We start from the raw sequence: 14,319 nt of genomic DNA on the forward strand, positions 1-14,319 counted from the left end.
TTTATTTACCTTTACCTTATACAGGTAGTATAGGGCTCCCATAAATAATATTTCTGATGGCAATGTGGTGAGGCCCTGGCCCAGGCTGACCAGAGGAACAGTGGTTGTCCCATCCTTGGCAGTGCCCAAAGCAAGGCTGGGTGGAGGTTGGGCAGCCTGGACTGGGGGAGGTGTTGCTGCCCATGACAGGGGTTGAAACCAGGTGGGCTTTGAGGTCCCTTCCAACCCAACCCATTCTGTGAGTCTGTGGTTCTATGATTAGAAATCGAAGTGGTGCAGAATTTTGTGCTGCACTGTAATTCATATGAGGGACAAGAATGAAAGATAGGAAGTATGTGTGAGAAGTTTAGCATGATCAATATGAAAGTTTTCATTAGGCAAAGTACTGATACTAGAAACACTTCCTTTTGAAGTGTGGGATATATTCTTAATTTATCAGTTATACAGAACTGCACTGGGATATGTTTTCATTATTGTGAAACAATGAAAGTGAAACAAGGAAAAGCAGATGTACATTAGCAGAGATAATTTTAAATAATGCTAATGGAAAACAGTCAATCTAAAATAATATTAAGAAGAAGAAAAATGAGAATGAGACTAAGACTAAGAAGGCCAAACTAAAAAGAAAAACCTCCCAAGATTTTCAAGCACAGTATAAATCCAACCTCCCTGCCAATCTTTCTCCATGCAGAAACAGCTCTCCTATTGATGTACAATAAGTTGTCAAAATTTGGAAAACACACTCATTACAGATTTTTTATAGAGGTAAAAATGTTCTACAAAGCAACTTTGATGCTTGCAGGAAATACCATCAAAAAGGTTTTTGTCTTTCCTATTGGTAATATGAAATTCTCCAGTGTCTTTCTGCTCTACTCTTGAACTGAGCATTCCTATGGACAACTGATTATAGAAAAACAACTACAAATCACATTTCCCTTGCACGAATCTATCTAGAACACATCTGCTTTTGCTGGACAGCTAAACAAGCTATCAAATCCAATGATTCTATTTTAAGGATTACAGAAGAAATGCAGCTATTTTTTGAAAGTCAAACAAAAGCCAACTTTTTAAGTTCTATTGACTTGCAGAACTCTTCAGTAAGAATCAAGTCACAATAAATGAATGTAAATATGTCATAAACATTTTCTATAGCTATAGCTGCAATCCCTTTAAGATGTTTTAGTAAAGATGGCTGCTGTTGGTCTGGTGAAAAGTTGTCTCCCGGCAGAAATATTTGCTTTTTCCAACAGAGGTCATGTTCTCAATTTTACTGTGGGTAAAGCTAAAGCCGTAAGATACACATCTTAGAACTGCAACCCTGTCTCTGTATCTGTGTTCTTCTCTGCTGTCATATACCTCACTGCAACATCCGCTTTCTCCTTTGCTGCCCAAGATCATGATAACATTCCATCTCTTGCCAAAGAAGACCCAAAGCTACTGATTCGTATTTGGACACGCAGCTGTGGATGAATAAAAATAAAGAAGCAGCAAGGTCATTAATTTTAAAGTCCTGAGCTGTAAGCAGTAAGTTCTTGAGTAACAAGACAGGAGGGAAATGTAAAGAAAGAAGAAAAAAAAAAGTAACCGTTTTGGAAAAAAAAAAAAAAAAAAAGAGAGGGAGAGAGAGAAACCCCCCTGTCATTTGTGACAGCATGACAAGTCCCACAGATATGTGAGGTTAGGACTTTTGAGTTGTGGACTCTGCTACCATATAACCCGCATATGCCTAAGGCTATCCCACTGGAAGGGGAGAGAGAATAAGAGAATAGTACTGGTGCAGTCTCATGATTCATTATGTCTGAATTCTGGATAGGCATCTTTTAACCTCCTCCCGCCTAACAGCTGCACCCTCTGAAACCTGTGTGGTGGCACCACAGACTCTTGGCTACTTGTGTTCCTGCCCATCTGCCTGGATGGCATGGTGCCATGCAAAGGGTTTTGACTGTAGCAATGAAGCCTTGAAACCCAACCACAAGCGGTTCAGAACAAAAGCATGGTGTACATAACACTCCTACAGCACACAAAACAACCTCTCTTGGTGACAGAACAGCCAAATGCTTCTGCACTTTTAAGGATACATCTCTACTTAAAATTATCTGACAGGTAAAGAGTGCAGGAACTGCAGCAAAGAAATGCTTGTAGATGCATACCAATTTTCTCAGCAACAAGCCGAGCAACATTGACATATTTTTACACAAATACGCAGTTGCATCTGTTGGATCATTCAGAAAGGCAAAATTCATAGCACAACAAAGTCAAGCCAGATGATCACAAAAGTTGTGAGTAGGCTTACAAGTTCAACAAAACCTCAAAGTTGTCTGGCACTTATTCATAAAGGTGCAAAACTTCAGTATTTGTGTAGAGTTGCACCCTCCAAGAATTGCAGAACTGATGACATTCTGTAATGTTAGATGCTATTGCATTTAACACTGCCACTTGACATGGCCTTTATGTCAGGAAAGTATCATTTCTTTATACTCTGTGCATGTACACAAAGGCTCAGCTGATCTACCTGTGATGAAATGCACTGGCATTTCCTGTAGGTATCAGGGTGAGGTTCTAGTCAGTGAATTAGCAAGCAAGCTCTCTAGATAATTAACAGAAAAGCAGCATCTTGCAAATGTATATAGTATCATAGTATAGTATATATATAAATGTATATATATAATATTACATATAATATATGTATGTATGTATATGTATAATATATATTATATGTAATATAATATATGATGTATAATATATATAATATCATTCATGTATATATATTAATTATATATTATATATTATATTATATATTATATATGTATGTGTATAGTGTATATATAAATGTATATAGTAAATTTCCTTATCTTTCTTTTCTCACCTTTTCTTTAATAAAGATCTCTGGTGGGCTGACTTCACCTGGATGCCAGACCCCCACCCTGTCATTCTCTCACTCCTGGTCCTCACCAGGACAGGAGGAGAAAATAAATGATGAAGTTTGTGGGTGAAGATGAGAACAGGGAGATCACCTGCCAATTAACACCATGGGCAAAGCAGACTTGGGGAGATTTAATTTAATTTACTGCAAAATAAAATAGAATTGGATGTTGAAAAACAAAGACAAAATTGAGGGTTATCCTGACCCACCCTTTTCCCAGTCTCAACTTCATTCTTTTATTCCCAGCTCCTCCAAATCCTCCAGCTCAAACAGCATAGGGGGAATGGAGAATGGGTGCTGTGGTGATTCCATAACAATTCCTCTCTGCTCCCCTTTTTTGTCGCATTTTTTCCCCTGCTCCAGCTTGGGTGCACTGAATGGGCTGCAGTCCTTCACGAAAAAAACCACCCACTTCATTGTGGGCTCCTCGTCACCAGCCGCTGGGTGCTCCATTGGCAACTGTCTGCGTACTTTGCTTTCCCCAGGGGCTGCAGGGGAATCTGCTCCAGTACCTGGAGCCCCTCCTGCCCTCCTCCTGCTCCTGCCCCGGTTGCTGCAGGGCTGTTCCTCATCCTTTCCCCCCCCCCCAGCCAGGCTGGAACCTGTGACCCCACAGCTGTGCCCTGCGGTGATGCCTGGAGCCGGCTGGGCCCAGCTGTGTCCAGCACAGGGCAGCCCCAGCCTCTCCTCACACGGACCCCACCGCCTCAGCAGTGCAAAACAACATTAGGGGAAAAGGGAAAAAACATTTTGGATATGTTTAATTTTCCTTCTCAGCCAAAGTCAAAGAATCATAGAATAGTTTGTGTTAGAAGGGACAGATGTGTTCTTTTCTATTTGTTGTTAGGTTTTCACTAATCCAGAAAAAGAGATATTTTTACCTTATTATAGTACTAAAAGTTTAAACACCTATTGCAGAAAATTCTCATAAAGAGAGTTTCAAGTTCTTTCTACAGTCAGCTCTGAAAACATGATTTTGTGAATAATATAAGATCAAGAATGTTATTGATTTTTTTCTGTATACATAAAAATAAGGAAACAGAAAAATCAGAAGTTTCATGGACATCCTGCACAGAGATGGCATATAAAGAAGAAATACAGTGACAATTGTTCTCAGGACTGTAACTGTTTGTTATATATGGAGTGGTAATTCATGTTGAGAAGATGGTCAATATTAATAAAGAAGGGGGAGATATGGGGGTGTGGCCATGGGGGTCAGCAAGCCCCATGGTTGATGATAACATCAGACTCTTAACGACGAGGCCATCAGGAATGTGAAAGAGTTTAGAGGGAACAAGGAAGGGTGATTCAGGAGATGCCATGCAGGCTCAGGGTTGCTTGTTCTCCAGCTGATAAGGCATGGAAGTTTCTGGGTGTTTGCTGTTGCTGTTATACGCAAAGTTGTTTGACCAATGAAAAGCTGTTTTGAAAATAACTGCTGTGGGGAGAAGGGTATAAGAGGGGAGCCTGTCCTCAAGATGAAAAAAAAAAAAAAAAAAAAAAAAGGTAACATGATATGATGAAGTTATGTCATCAATAAAGAAGAAGAAAGAAGGAATGAAAAGGAACAGGCTAGCAGAACGGAGACCAGGACAGGAACAGGCACATTGATTTCCTCATGAAGATAGGTACGGCCAAACTCAGCAAACCGCTCAGAGAAGCTCATACTGAAAGTTGCTGGAAATGGGCGCACCGGAGCTGGGAAGAAGCTCAAGCTGAGAGAAGCGGACCCGCGCACACAGCTGCCCATCGCTGGTCAGCAGCTGCGCATTATGGGGAATCATATGTCTTTGGAAACAAAGACTGTCCTGGTAACCTTACAGCTTATTCTCTTTATTAACAATCAGATGGTTTATGATCCTGAAATATGGGACCAAATTGAGGTCAAGGTGTGGGACTCTGCAACTAAAAACAACAAGGTTGCAGTGGGCTTGCTCGGCACCTGGCGAACAATCTCTGAGGCCTTAAAGAGCCCTGTGGGGCCACAGTCAGAAACGTGTGGTTTGCCAGATAGTGAGGGAGCTGCGGGCTCCTTTACTGATCCGACTGCTACGCCCATTGGCCCCTCTGCTGCTACAGCCATCGAAGGGTTTTGCTGTTCCGCCCCCTGGTGACCTGGATGTGCCTTTTGACCCAGGCCCTATTGGCTTTGAAAAGGAGATGGATATGCTTTTCTTCGATCCTGGAAGAATAGGATACATAAGGCCCAAAGGCCGAGTTGCTTGACAACTTAAAGCGAGACATGTTGTTCCCACGACTAGCCCTGGAATTCTCCAGTGTTTGTAATCAAGAAAAGGAATGGAAAATGGATACTGTTAAGTCATGGAAGATATGGGAGCACTTCAACAAGGCCTACTATGCTCCCTCAGTCATGGACATTAATAGTAATAGACTTAAATAATTGTTTGTTACCTTTTCTGATAGTACATATGTATAGGTGTACCTGGGCTGTGGTATTTCATGTCTGCAGATGTGGACAGTGCTGAGTGGGGATGGAGCTCTCTTCTCCATTTCAGTAACAATGGATCACACACTTTCAGAATTTTTGTGGTGGTTTTGTTAAAATTGTCAATCAGAAAAACTTCAGGAGCTATGTGATGAAGCTTAACTGCTATAAATGAGATCAAAGTTTTCTCCGAGTAAGAAATTGATGTCAGCTAGTGATGGATCTGGACTGGCTTGTAAACTGTCTGATCCACTTAAAATCCCTCTGAGGCAGTTTCAGACAGAAAGGGGCACTATGTCACGCAGGATGATTTCAGAATCCAACAAACAATGATTTAGTAGGACAGCAGCTACTATTTTTCTGGAAAACGTGTTTATGTTTTCTTAAATTAAAATTTCTGCTACCTTAAAAAGGGGGAAAAGACCCTTCTCAATTTTTCTGAATTTCCAGAACATTTAGAATAAACAGTGTAATGAATTAATTGCTGCTGAAATGACTTCTTACTAGCTCTTGGTTTTGTATCAAACACTCTTTAAAGCATTTCCACTCTATTCAGTATAATTCATGTAACTAAGAGTGACCCTTGAATTAGAATTTGATGACTCAAAGAGATTTGGTACCACAACACTGAGCATACCACCAAGGTCAATGGTTTGACTACAACCTTTCCTAGCAGTACCCAAAAGTACTTTCCAAATGAAAGCTGGCTAGTGGAGTATTACACATTGGTGGATTACAACAACACCCTTGCAAATTCTTGCAACCTTGCGCAATTCTTGCAAAAAAATCCAAATCCATTTTCTCCAAAATCCCCCTTTTTATAGCCAATCAAATAGTCACTTACTTATTAAATAAAAGTGTTGAGGATTATTTGATTCTCCCTGTGCTTTGAGCATTGGCATTGCTGCTCTCTGGTTGCTGCAGTAACTGTTATACCTTTGGGGATGAACAGCATGAGTCACATGTACAAGTACAATAAACCATGACAGACTGAGTCCAGAGTTCTAAATTCATTTGTCTTGCTACTACCTGCTCCTTTTTTTCTATTACAGATTAAGTATATTTACCTGTACTCTAATAGATTAGAATCTTGAAAGTAAAGGGTTTTACTTAATTGTCTTAAACAACATTTCTCTAACATTTGTACAACATTTCTCCAATGCTGAAGATAAGAGTAAGGCTGATTTCTTGTGAGTACATGAATGAGTAGGACAAATGCATGTTTAGACCACACCAACACTTTACAGAATATTAGAAACAGAAATGAACCAGAAAAAGATAGAAGGGAAAAAAAAAAAAAGAAAAAAAGAAAAAAAAAAAAAAACTCTGCTTTTCCAAGTTATTAAATACAAGAAATGGGATAACAGTAAAAGCATATCTCATATTTTAAAGAATGCAGAATACTGTGCACAGCATGAATAAAGGTTTATGGACTGTTTCTATTGCTGACCTATGACAAGACAAATAGAAGTGGTAATCTCAATATATGAAGGCAGTTCATAGTGAACACAGTCAAGTAATGTGGTATATTCCTGATTTGTCTAAACAAGTTCTATTTTGATATTATTTAAAGGAAAATGCTTAGTGGCTTAAGTTCCCAGAATTCTATAATTAAAAAACAAACAAACAAAAAAAATGATTTCAGCTAGTAAAAAAAAAAAAAATGTTTATTAAAGGATTAGATATGTTTTAACCTGGTAAAGTGTAAAGAACTCATGTTAGGTGTTTTCTCTGACAGACATGATCCATCACATTATTTTCTTAAACAACATGAGATTTCATAATTGTTCATGAGGTTTCACATCTGAAGCCCTTGACACCTATGAGTGCAGACTGCTTTGAGAGACAATGCAAAATATGTGCAAGACTCTAGTGTGCCAAATACACCGCACAAAACCAGAAGGGTATGTTAGGTGTGTTATTAGTTATTACCATCATGTTAATACCTTGGGAATCATATTTGGCTTTGTCACAACTAGAACTCAATATCAAAAAGAGTTTATTAAAGACAAAATAAATGCTGAACTGGACTTTCTTGTTTCTCTTAGTGTTCCTTTTACTTAGAGTCTTTTTTCACATCCATGTCTTAATTTTTGCCCCAGTAGTGATTGCTTGTCTTCTTTGATCTTAACTAGCATGTGAGACAAATCATGCTGCTACCTTGAAATGTCTTGGCTTTAGGGAATCAATTAAAAATACCAGTTATGAATCTCTTTGAACCTTTATAGTTTTTTATTGTTAATAAGAGCTATCCATGCAGCTATTCAATATTACACACACACATACACACACACACAAAATGATGATGATAAGATCACAGGATGAGAAAGAATTTTGAGAACAACAAAGAGAATGTGAGGTTTCCAGTAACCTATATAAAACTCAAAGGCCTTCTGTACATAGGAAATTATATCGCCAGACACAGCACTCTTTAGGACAGTAGATATTTGTGCTTTCTATCTTAATTTTATTTTAATACCTCTTTTTCTGAACTTACTGTCTTCAGAATGACTTTGGGAAAGAAGATAGCTTGAATAACGACAGCAAAAAGTATTTAAAACCCTTGTGAATTTACTCATTCCCCTTACTTTTATTCAAGCTGTAAAAAGTATAAAAGCCATCACACAGTGCTTCTTCAGTGGTCTTCTCAGAACAGTTTACAAATCCAAAAATGTCCCTAACAAATATGCCTAGAACATGAATTGAATCTCTAACAGGGACAACAGAGAACCTTACTCTCTTCATCCCACGAAGAGCACAACATAGAAGACCTTTCCCCTCAGTTTTCTACAGCCATACCATTTTTTATATTACCAGACCTTGCAAGTGAAGCAGGGTAAGACAAGACAGTATTCATGTTAGACTTTCCCATTCTCCAGAGAATCTGTTTGCCATGGAAAAATGGTGTATATATTCGGTGTTAGGATAATGGACCTCCATACCTAGCAGGCCTTTCTGGGAAATGATGTTGAACAAAAGTTCCAAACCTTGTTTGGAGTACCACACATTTTTTGGCGATTTAACCAACCTGCCAGCATTTCAGAAGAGGATCTCTCTTCTCTTCAGAGTGAGCTAAACCTTGTGCACATCTTCATTTACATTAACTTTACATTAACTTCATTAACTGTTTATACCACTGAAAAAGATGAAAATTTTCACGTGTCAGCCAGCATGTTACCACTTCTAAGCCTTCTTCAGAGGTCTGTCTACTATTTCCCAATTCTAGTTTACTTATCCTTATAAAAGATTACTCACTTCCAACTAATTCAACATCAGGTTAATGTTTGCTTACTTGAGCTTTTTCTTTTCATTTTTACTAATCACAATAATAGCAGAAACAACAGCATATGATGTCTCATGTTGGTAAACCCCCCAAGCCAATCATTCAGCCATGGAAATAGTATTGCTATCATTTATAGTTTTACTTTATTATTGAATTTCTCCTGAAGCCTAGACTCCTTTTATAATTTTTATGAAGAATTTCTAAATTTTTTACTGTGTTCAGTTTTGGGCCCCTCGCTACAAGAAGGACATCGAGGTGCTTGAGCGGGTCCAGAGAAGGGCAACGAAGCTGGTGAGGGGCCTGGAGAACAAGTCCTACGAGGAGCGGCTGAGGGAGCTGGGCTTGTTCAGCCTGGAGAAAAGGAGGCTCAGGGGCAACCTTATTGCTCTTTACAGGTACCTTAAAGGAGGCTGTAGCGAGGTGGGGGTTGGTCTGTTCTCCCACGTGCCTGGTGACAGGACAAGGGGGAATGGGCTAAAGTTGCGCCAGGGGAGTTTTAGGTTGGATCTTAGGAAGAACTTCTTTACCGAAACGGTTGTTAGGCATTGGAACAGGCTGCCCAGGGAAGTGGTGGAGTCACCATCCCTGGAAGTCTTTAAAAGACGTTTAGATGTAGAGCTTAGGGATATGGTTTAGTGGGGACTGTTAGTGTTAGGTCAGAGGTTGGACTCGATGATCTTGAGGTCTCTTCCAATCTAGAAATTCTGTGATTCTGTGATTCTGTAAAACTCATTTTTGTGGGTTCCTTCCAAATTTGAGCCCTAAAAGTTCAACTAGCAGAAAACAAGCTCAAAGAACACAAACCCCACTATTTTTAGTCTCCTATTTTTCATCTGTTTGCTCTATATTACAGACCTTGTGTTATCAACTTTAAATGCAGTTTCTAGCTGTGCATTTGTGCTATGTGGAAGCATTTCTGAGCCTCCCTTTGGTCCTTCTCATTGTGATTTCATTAAAAGGAGGTTTCTTTATTGACATCTACTGCCATATTGACTGGATGCTTTTTTAAGTCATATTATATTCACATACTTTTGAGCTGAAATCTGGAACAATATAAATCAAAATAAATTTATGAGGTTAGGGAAGAAATAGTATGTTTTACACAAAAAGATCTACTTTTTGTTTTTAAGTTCACAAATGCATTTTTTTCTGATTACTGTATGACTGGAGATAAATTCTCCTACAATACTCTCCTAAGATAATTCTCTAAGTTTCTGATGTAGGCTAAAGGGACTGCATATTTAAAGTTTTCTGAAGAATTTTTAATTTCATCCATATCTCAAACCTTTTTTTTTTGCTACTTTGGTCCAAAACAAGAATTTGTATTTCTGGAATTTTTGTCCCTTAGTCATTACAAGAAGCCCCTCTCTCACTTTCTTCTTCTTTTCACTGAGCTGCATTCTGAGTGAATATTTTATGCTTTAGTTTCTGGAAGAAGCCAGTGCTCATAGTATCGAGAGAAAAAATTCACATCAGAACCAGACAGGGTTTCCACATGGAATACAATGCTTTTCATTTGCACTGGCCATCTCTGTAGACAGCACTCACTGCTTCTCATTCTTCATTATTATTATATTCATAAAAAAGTACTACGCACATGATTCCACTGAACTGCTTTTCAAAACATTATGGAAATCATTTGCAAGCTGCTTTTAAAATACTCTCTATATATCATCAAAACAGGTATCACTTTCACCTTTAATTACTTACAGTTTAAATTAGGTTTATGAATATTTTTGGCAGAAGAGACTTAAATTATTAAATTCTGACCTGCAGCTAAGTAAAGATAGTTTGTGTTTTTTTGTTTTGTTTTGTTTTTTCTTTTTTTTTCTTTTTTTTTTTTTTTCTGAAACAGCTTCAAAATCAAAGACAAAACTAAATATACAACTCAAGGCAATTCACATGATCTAAAATTCTCCAGTAAGTATATTTGTGAAAGCTTCCGTAGTAACTGCAAATCTTTTTAGCTCTAGTTTTAAATAAAATGTATGTTAGATTCATATGATCTGCTAAGTGTGCTTTAAACTAAGTGGAAAACCATCCAGAGAAAATAACCAAAAACTTTTAAACAGATTCTTAATCCTTAATGTAACCCATACCCCATAAATAAATGACATCTATCTTTCTTTTCTCAAACAACCCCCACCAGAACGTACAAAACTTCTTAGAGTTTTGTTGAACTTAGAGTTGCTGAAGTAGTTTAAAACTGTCTCAATTACGGTAAAAGTTACTTTTGTGGCCAATCATTAATATTAACTCAGGAAGGCAGTAAGGTTCTACAGATTTAATTAGCATAATACTAACTGAAAGCATGTCAATTAGAAAACATTACAAAATCACATTTTTTTTATAGCAGGAGAAATAACTTTTTGTTCTTATACCTTATGCTATCAGCAAAAAAGACAAGAGAAAAAATGTATAATAATTTACCACAGGCCTCTAGGAGAATCTTTATATGCATGTATGTTCTTTGTGTGGTTTAATCTAGGACCCACATGTATTAAGTTAAAAAAAGTCTCAAACTATGTAAATTAAACCACTTCCTAATTACAAATTCAATCACTTCCTAATCTATTAACTACTTTCATTTCAATATTGGTATTGGTTGCTTTTCTACTTTTAAACAGTAGAAGTATTTTATATTTCGTGTCTCAAAGTGTTTATTTATTTTTATTATTATTTCTGGAAGTTACAACAAACTGAAATGCAAAGAGTGAACTGTTCATTGCTCTGGCCTAGCTCTTGCTTTTTGTACTTCTCTGACACAGGTAGATGAAGGATAACTTTTCTATCAAGATTAAACCAACTACAACATTCACTGTTCTGCTTAATTTCATAATTCTTCTTTCCATATAATTCATCTTAATGTGCTGCTTCCCATCAGAAATACCACAGTACTAAAAAACATAATCTTGCTGAAAAATTTTAGGTTCAACTTTCCAGTGGGTATGTTGGATACTGGATATAGCCATGTCCATGAAAGGAAACCAAAAAATTATGATCAATAACAACTTGATTCAGAGTATTTATTTTTGAGTAATAAAAGTATACGGTAGAGTAGCTAAACTAGAATACTAAATTATTATATACCTTTACAGGGAAGCAGATGTATATAGTAACTGATGCCTTATGATTCTTTTCAATAATATATATTTTTCATTTACTTGCTGTCAAACCACAGCCATGGGGTTTTTGGGGTAACTTCAGATTGTTCTATCTGCAACCTCTATTATTCCTACTAATGTTACTAAACAAGATTCATAAAACTTTAATTACTTCCCTTGAAGCAGAGAAGGAAACCACTGTAAAAAAAAGATAATTTCAATGTACTAGTTATATACAACAAAAAGAATTTGCAATATATCACTTCTTCCTGATTCCAGACCTCTGTATAAATGACATTCCAGCTCCTGCAATGCATTCATCCCTCAGAGGATCATTCTTGGCCTAGAAATTGTTTGACTTAAGTATTGTAGCATTACCTGGAGACTAAGTGATTTCCATAAATGGTCTGTAGTTCATTGGAAACATGATATAATTGAGCTCAGGCTTTCTAACCCACTGGAGAAAGCTCATCTCATTTCTCAGACATCTGAGAAAGAAAGGATGTGAGAATTACAGGTTGATTTTGGCAAGTTACTTCAGAGTGAGCTCCAAACACTATTGGAATGTGGATTGATTGTAATTCATTTTCTTATACAAAAAAAGACTGATATAATTCCTAGACACATATTAGTAAGTCATTGATAATTACATACAATAAATCAGTGATGAAGCCTTGCTAATGTATTAATAGAAGGAGACACATTGCAAATACTGGGCTGATGTGCTCCTGACAGGAGATGTATTACTTCTGTGTGTAACATGTAATAACATAAGTTTAATTTTCAAAGTGACTTTTGGTTTTGGTGACAATTGACAATTATAAAGAGTGAGATTTGTTTGCAGGTAATTCAAAAACAAAAGGAAGTCATGTTATTAAACTAACAGCAGCAACTGCAAATGGTGTTTTCAAAGAAGAAACACAAATACGCACACATGGAGGCTGTATTTGTATAAATTGTCACAAAGATCATTTCCCCCTTTTAATCTCATCACAATATTAGAATACTATTACTAAAATGTGAATGAACTTTAAATCTAAGTAAATAGCTGGAAAACCTGATAAGAAATTATTCTCCCTTTTGTATATCTTAGTACCTTAAACAAACCTTGGGTTGTCTGTTAGGCAATTCCATGTGGACTTTTGTCTTTTCTGTCACTGTTTTACCGTTAATGTGTCTTGTTGTAAAGTACTAGAGACTTCAGAGACTTAGACCAATATAAAAATCTCTGCAGTATGAAGTAATTCTATGTCAATACCCTGGTTATTTCAGAATTGGCTGCAAATAAGAGCCTGAGGGTGATTTAATGTGTCCTCGACCCATCACGGCCATGGTTAAACAAAATAAACACATCAGCCTTTAGCAGTTATTTATAACTGGAAGAAAAAGCAATAAACAGCCATGATAAACACAGTTCTATAAAATATTCTGAAGGGAAATAACTAAAAGTATCTGAAAACGTCTTTCTTTACATGTTGCATTATTCCATTTCTCAGTAAAATAAAATCCCAATGAACATCCACAGGAAGAGTTATTAGAACTAAAATCACTTCTTCCAAATAAGGTCCCAAGATACCACTGCTGAAGTGGAAATTTCAGAATTCATATCTGATTACACACGAGCAACTGGTAGTTCTGCATTTTAAAAATAGATTAACAGGCCTTCAATGCTCACAGAAAAGCATCACTTCTTTAAGATGGAAAAATATAAACTCATCTGTGATAATTTGGCTCCTGCAGTGGTAACTGCATCAGTGACCCAATATATAGCACTGATACCATTTCATTTCAAATCCTCCCAAAGGGATGATGTTAGATATCTTGCTGACTAAACCCAACTCCTTCAGCAGACTACAGGTCTTTACCCCTGTACTAAGGACTTTCTCTACATTCGAGAACAAGGACTTGCTCTCAATGGTATGCAGATATTCAAGAAGGTTGGCTTCATTTTTGCATCAATAAGCCATCTGTTCACAATGTGGCCAAACTTAAAACACCTGTTTACATAACTGCAAGGATAAATTAATTTGATAAACTGGATTGATATCAATGTTTTTCACATTCTTTTCATTGATCTGTCTTTGCAGTAAGAGGAAGAAAAGACTGGTATAAATGAAAATGGTGTATGTGTACCTTCAACCACCATGTTAGAAATTGTTTGAAAAGTGATGTAATCTCACAACAGGCTAGGAGATGTAATTCCAATTATGTTTTCTCTAATACAGAACTGGAAATTTTGATGTAGAAGTTTGTGATTTCCCTTCTTCTCTTGCATGTCATGCATGTCATGCAAGAGAAGTAACTTAGAGATCAGAACAACTTTATTCTTCATCATATAGCCCTTGCATACTGTGACTGAGAGTAGGGATTCTGGGAGAACTCTGCTTTGTGGAATTAATAGACAAAATTCTCTTTCGAGTGGTATTATTGCATGTTTAGAATAGCCAAGATTTTCAATAAGAGTCACAACAAGCTAAAAAATCTGATTATTCCCAGGTATGAAAAATAAGACACTGGAAACAAGTACTGCTTTTCCTGTATTAGCTTTATGATTGCTATACTC

The sequence above is a fragment of the Aythya fuligula genome, chromosome 15, assembly GCF_009819795.1.
Source record: "Aythya fuligula isolate bAytFul2 chromosome 15, bAytFul2.pri, whole genome shotgun sequence".
NCBI classification, from domain to species: domain Eukaryota; kingdom Metazoa; phylum Chordata; class Aves; order Anseriformes; family Anatidae; genus Aythya; species Aythya fuligula.